Source organism: Ovis aries, chromosome 13 (assembly GCF_016772045.2).
Source record: "Ovis aries strain OAR_USU_Benz2616 breed Rambouillet chromosome 13, ARS-UI_Ramb_v3.0, whole genome shotgun sequence".
Lineage (NCBI taxonomy): Eukaryota > Metazoa > Chordata > Mammalia > Artiodactyla > Bovidae > Ovis > Ovis aries.
This window is the reverse complement of record NC_056066.1, coordinates 81,096,055-81,102,785: the sequence shown is the minus strand read 5'-3', so window position 1 is coordinate 81,102,785 and position 6,731 is coordinate 81,096,055. Positions and strand designations below refer to the sequence as shown.

Here is a 6,731-nt window from a genome sequence, read left to right as displayed (position 1 = left end):
CCCCATCCCACAAAGATGGGTCTTTACAGTGCTGGAGCCCCCCGCTTCCACAACCCATGTTCAGAACCCTCTCCCCGAAGCCCCCCGCCCCCCCCCACTCGACAGGCACGCAGAATTCAGCCGAGATGACAGGTGGCTTCTCCAGAGACAAACAGACGGACCCTCTCCCTGGGGCATGATTGACAGCCCCCTAATCAGAGGGAAGAGAATGGCATGCCTCTAGAATGATGTTTGCTCTGTAAATATTTGACATTATCCACCCTGCAAACCTGAAAGAGAACTTCATTTTTCTTTCTTTTCTGGGGAATACAGCAAGTCGGAGAACACCCTCAAGTATAATTAGTCTGACAGGGGAGCTCCCCTCTGGGGCTGGGGACCGAGTCTGCGGGAATAGCGTGTGGATATTCTCCTCTCTCTGCTGTTCGAGGTGCGTGGGGGCCGCTCAGCTGGCGGGCGCGAACCACGGCTCCCTTGGCTTCTGGAGGTGCAGGCTGCCCTCTGGGCGAGCTGTGGGTTCTCAGCAGGCAGGTCTGGGGCAGGGCCTGGGAATCTGCGTTCCTGCATTTTAAACAAGCTCCCGGGTGATGCTGCTGCAGCCGGTTCAAGGACCACACTTCACTGAGCAGCGGGATTTGCGGCACCTTCCTAGTGCTACCTGGAACTTAGTGTTTGGAGACAGCGTTCAGACGTCACTCAGGGCCCGGCTTCTGTGAGTAGACCTGGGCTTGCCTTCTTGCTGCACAGATCAGGAGCGATGTGCCCATGGGCAGGTTAGCTCACCTCTCTGAGCTGGCATCACGTTCACGAGGACCTTCCCTTTTAGGGCAGTGTGACTCAACCTTGAAAAAAGAGCTGCCTCCTTGAGCAACGTTTTTAGACGCTCCCCTCCCCATCGCCTCCCTCCATTAAAGTGTTGAAACTTTAATGCCACAGACCCAGAGCACATCTGTTTTTGTACTTTGCGGAGGACCACAAAGCACTGTAACAGCCTACGATTGCTCACCGCTCAAGAGCTGATGGTTTCCCCAGTTGGGAGTGATGTCACCCTGTTGAGAATGCTTATTTTAGGGCAATAGTAAAGGCTAAGAGAAGGTAATTTCTGTCAAGTACCCTATACAAAGTTATATAATGGTTATGTATTTGTGTACATTATATAAACTATGTTAGAGATCATATACTGATTAATACAATATACTGTTGACCCTTGAACAACACAGATTTGAACTGCGTGGGTCCATTTACACACAGATCCTTTTTCAGCAGTGGCTGTGACTGGACGACGTGGTCTGTGGTTAGAGGCAGCCGGCGCCCTGAAGCCCTGGGCTGTTCGAGGGTCAGCTGTTCACTATATATCGCCACGTTATATTATTGGTGTTACTGCTGTCGCTTACTCAGTCGTGTCCAACTCTTTTGAGACCCCCACGGACTGTAGCCCACCAGGCTCCTCTGTCCATGGCATCTCCCAAGCAAGAAAGTGGAATGGGTTTCCATTTCCATCTCCAGGGAATCTTCCGGACCCAGGGCAAGTCTCCTGCATTGGCAGGCTGATTCTTTACCACGGGGCCACCAGGGAAGCTCACTGTATCATCCTGTATTATGCCTCAGTCTAGTACCTGCAGATCGGGGAGGAATGAAAGGTCAAGGTAGAAGGCGGCGGAGAAGCAGAAGGGAGCTGAGGTTTCTGCAAAACATCACAGCCGTCCGGGACCTGAGCCCAGGCCTGCGTCTCCCTCACGGGCCTGCTGATCCCCGAGGCGCTGATTAGCGCCTGGGTCCCTGCGTCTTCATCCCTCCCTGGACACGACCCTCTTTTCCCCCTGGATGCAGGGACGGGTCAGTGCGGGGGCACCGAGGGGCCCACCACGTGGTTGGCTGTGTGGATTCAGCCTCCGGGCTCTCACAGGGCGAGGGCCCGGGGCTGGGCGGGCGGCGGGGCCAGGCGGTCGGGAGGGCAGCGTTGGTCCCCTCGAGGGCAGAAGGGCCGTCCAGCGGTGACTGCAGGGCAGCTGGGCTGTCCCTCCCGGAGGGCCAGAGAGGAAGGCGGTTACCGCGGTGCAGAGCGCGCCCCGCCCCGGGGCTTGGCTGGAGAGCGGAAAGCGCTGGAGGGCGCAGGAGCTCCGGGCGGCTGGGCCAGGCCTGGTTTCCGGGGCCGAGGCAGGGAGCGGTCCCCGGGGCCGAGGCAGGGAGCGGTCCCCGGGGCCGAGGCAGGGAGCGGTCCACAGGGCCGCAGGGAGCAAGGACGAGAATCAGGCAGGAGGCGCGGCAGCGGAGGGGCCGGGCCGGGGCGCCGCTTCCTTTTACCCTCTGGATTCCCTGTGTGTTCCCAGACTCCTCCCACTTCCCTTGGCATGGGAGGAGCTTAGTTCTGGAGTCTGGGAAACAGACCCAGGGGCCCGGATAACCTAGGGGGCTAGTGAGGCCCCAGCTCCTATTTCAACTGTCTCTGCTGTTACGCTTGCGTTGGTGGCAGTGTCTCTTCTGTCCTGAGCCTGCAGCTCCTAGGCCTCCGGCTGGTCCAGGAAGCCCAGAGACCCATACTGCTCAGACTCAGAACCTGGGCCCAGTGACCACTGTAGTGACCTAACCATCAGCTTCTTCGTTTTTCTTTTAAACAAACAGAATTTTAATAGCATGCTTACTGCCTGATGAAGAAGGAAATGAACCCACTTTAGTATTCTTGCCTGGAAAATTCCATGGACAGAGGGGCCTGGCTGGCTACAATCCATGGAGCTGTTGCTAAGATTCAGACATGACTTAGCGACCAAAGCACCACTACCATACCTCCTGAATATATGGGACCTAATGGGGTCGCACAGAGTCGGACACGACTGAAGCGACTTAGCAGCAGCAGCAGCAACCAGGAAAAGTGAGTTGTTCCCTGAAATGGCCCAGTTCAGTTCAGTCGCTCAGTCATGTCCAACTCTTTGCAACCCCATGGACTGCAGCACGCCAGGCCTCCCTGTCCATCACCAACTTCTGGAGTTTACTCAAACTCATGCCCATTGAGTCAGTGATGTCATCCAACCATCTCATCCTCTGTCATCCCCTTCTCCCCCTGCCCTCAACCTTCCCTGGCATCAGGGTCTTTTCAGATGAGTCAACTCTTCGCATCAGGTGGCCAAAGTATTGGAGTTTCAGCTTCAACATTAGTCCTTCCAATGAACACCCAGGACTGATCTCCTTTAGGATGGACTGGTTGGATCTCCTTGCAGTCCAAGGGACTTTCAAGAGTCTTCTCCAACACCATAGTTCAAAAGCATCAGTTCTTCCTGGCTTAGCTTTCTTTATAGTCCATCTCTCACATCCATATATGACTACTGGAAAAACCATAGTCTTGTCTAGACGGACCATTGTTATCAAAGTAATGCCCAAGCTATCACCTTAAGTACCATCTTCAGCCAAAAATGAAAGAAAGGCCTTAGGCGAAGGGGGAAGCCAGTTATGGCACGTTATCACACAAAGCCCCATCAATAAGGGTATAGACTGCCCACTCTAAAAGACCTGCTGTTTGCCAAGCCTCATGCCGGAAGCAGGCGTGTGCCTTTCCCATGTCGCAGCTCAGGTTTGAATCTCAGGCCCACTGTGTTGAGTGGAGTGTGGGGTTGCTGGGAGGACTGGGACGTTTCTTCACTTCCTGTCTGGCTACCGGGTGGGCATCCGTACACATGATATGTTGAGGTATCAGTGAGGGCTGGTTCATGCACTCACTGGTTCTTTTCACAAATATTGTCTCGAGCAAGTGTGCTGTGCGAGGCGAGATGGGCTGTCCTAGAACCTGGGGGCACGACAGTGAAGCCAGCAGGCTCTGGTCCAGCCCTCATCGGGTCAGCTGTCTAGTGACAGGGTAGCAGGGGCTGGCAGAGGGTCTTGGTAAAAGACCAGAGAACACATCTTTTTGGTTTTGGGTGGGGGAGGGGTCAGTGCCAAGAAAAAATTGCGTTATAACCACCTCACTCCGACTTGAAGGGTATGGGCAGCCCTGTGGAATGAAGAGGCTCCATAGACGTCTCCGACATAACTCCTGAACTTGGCTGTTTTATCATGAGAGCAGCCACACAGTAAGTACACACATGATTGTGGCTGTGTTCCAATAAAACTTTATTTAAAAAAGAAAAATGTTCTGTGGGCTGCAGTCTGCTGGCTGCTGCAAGAGAACACCCAAGAACACAGATGTTGGAGCCAGTCTGCCTGGCTGAATCTCAGCGATCCCACTTCTTAGCTGGTCCGTCTTGAGCAACTTACTTTCCCCTCTCTGTTCTCAGTTTCTTCCTCTGTAAAATGGGGGTGACAATTGTGCTTACCTCCTAGGGTTGTTTGTTGGGATTACATGAAATAATATATGTAGAGTGCTTAGTACAACATTTGAAATGTGGTGCCTGGTATGATAAATGCTAGCTCTTCATTTTTTTATAAGTGAGAAGGTAGGCGTTAATCAATTACGATCCCCGATTAGTGATGAGTCCAATTACCACTGTCATAAGTGTTGCTTGACCAGGTCCTGGGGGACTTTAGCTAACTGGGGGCAACTGCTGAGTTATACCCTGAGAAATTCCCCCGCTTTCCTGAGTAGAACAGTTACCGTGGCTACTTCATTGAAATGATTTTTAAAAATCACTTTTTTTGTCTTCTTTTGCACATTGTAGTCATGCTACATTAAGATATTGCTTTTAAAATTAAAAAAAAAAAGCTCAGCCCATATAAGTGAGATCCGGTACTGTTTCTGATTTATTTCTCTGCGTAATATTCTCTAGGCCCATCCATGTTGCCACAAATGGCAAGATTTCCTTCTTTTTGAAGGCTGAATAAGAATCCGTTGTCCCTGCATACCACGTTTCCTTTATCCGTTCACCTGCCTGTGGACCTTTGGCTTGTTTCCGTATCTTGGCCGTGTTAGGTGATGCAGCGGTGTACATGGGAGGGCAGATGCCTTTTTGAGGAACTGATTTCGTTTCCTTTGGATATACACCCAGAAGTGGGGCTGCTGGCTGGTGAGGTAGCTCCTATTTTTAATTTTTTAGTCAACCTCCCTACTGTTTCGTATAATGGCTGTCCCTGTTTACTGTCCTACCAAAGCTCAGGTGGTGCTAGTCGTAAAGAACCCGCCTGCCAGTGCAGGAGACATGGGACTCGAGTTCCAGCTCTGGGCGGGGAAGACCCCCTGGAGGAGGGCACAGCACCCCGCTGCAGCATTCTTTTTTTAAAAAATAACTTTACTTGTTTATTTTTGGCTGTGTGTAGTCTTGTCGGGGCGCGGGCTTTCTCTGGTTGCGGCGGGCGAGGTTACTCTCTGGCCGCGGTGGAGGCTCCTCACCGAGTGGCTTCCCTTGTGCAGCACGAGCTCTAGGGTGCTGGGGCTTCAGTACTTGGGGCGCGTGGGCTCCCCAGTCGCGGCCCCGGGGCCCAGAGCGCAGGCTCAGGGGTTGCGGCCCACTGGCGCAGTTGCTCCGAGGCATGTGGGATCTTCCCAAAATCCGGGCTCCAACCCATGCCTCCTGCATTGGCAGGCAGATTCTTTACCAATGAGCCCCCAGGGAAGCCCCTCCCTGGAGAACCCCATGGGCAGAGGAGCCTGGCAGGCCACAGTCCATGGCGTCTCATACAGTCGGACAGGACTGGAGCGACTTTTCGCGCCCGCTCCGTTTTCGTGCGTCGTTCACCTTTCGTGGTTGCCCTGTGGTCCTCGAGTGCTCTCTTCTTTTTTTCAGTCTGCGCGTTTCCGTTTTCGAGGATTCTCATACGTACTCTCTAGCTCAGACGTGCCCGCCTCAGCCGCGTCTAGTCTACTGAAAAGCCCATGATCCCCCGTTTCTGTTACTGGGCTTTTTGTTGTTGTTGTCATCTTTTAAAATCCCTACCGTTTCTTTTTGGTTCTCAAAGTTTTTATCTTTTCACTTACATTGCCCATGTGTTCTTGTCTCTTCATCCATTAGAGCCCTGAGCGTATTAACTGTAGTTGTTTTAAATTCCACCATCTGGTTCTGATGCTAACTCTGTCGTTTCAAATTATATTTTTTGCCCTTTCGTATGTCTTAATAGAGCTTCCCCTGTGGCTCAGCCATTAAGAATCCACCTGCAATGCAGGAGTCACAGGAGACACAGGTTTGATCCCCGGGTCAGGAAGATCCCCTGGAGGAGGAAATGGAAACCCACTCCAGTGTTCTTACATGGAGAATCCCATGGGCAGAGGAGCCTGGGGGGCTGCAGTTCATAGGGTCGCAAACAGTTGGACATAACTGAAGCAACTTAGCACACACGCACATGCCTTAACAGCCGGATGGTTCCGGGAGAAGACTCCTGAGAGTTCCTTGGACTAGAGATCAAACAAGTCCATCCTAAAGGAAATCAAGCCTGGATGTTCATCGGAAGGACTGATGCTGAAGCTGAAGCTCCAGTACTTTGGCCACCTGATACCATGAGCCGACACACTGGATGAAACCCTGATGCTGGGAAAGATTGAGGGCAGGAGGAGAAGGGGGTGACAGAGGATGAGATGGTTGGATGGCATCACAGGCTTGGTGGACATCAGTTTGAGCAAACTCTGTGAAATAGTGAAGGACAGGGAAGCTTGGCATGCTGCAGTCCATGGGGTCGCAAAGAGTCAGACATGACTTGGCAGCTGAACAACAGCAATGATGTAGAGGGTAAAAGAAACTGCTGTAAATAGGGCTTCGGCAAAGGTGAGGAGTGGGCGAGGGGAGGTGTTTTAGAGTCTTATGATTTAGTCTCAGTGT

General features: G+C 52.5%; 1 long non-coding RNA gene across 1 annotated transcript; it reads right to left on the bottom strand.

The window, feature by feature from the left end:
* Nucleotides 1-243: 243 nt before the first annotated feature.
* LOC132657590 (uncharacterized) lies at nucleotides 244-2,319 on the bottom strand. The gene is made up of 2 exons (XR_009595995.1): nucleotides 2,049-2,319; nucleotides 244-1,613 (listed from the first exon to the last, which is right to left on the bottom strand). It is a non-coding gene; the product is annotated as an uncharacterized LOC132657590 (long non-coding RNA).
* Between the last annotated feature and the right edge of the window lie 4,412 nt (nucleotides 2,320-6,731).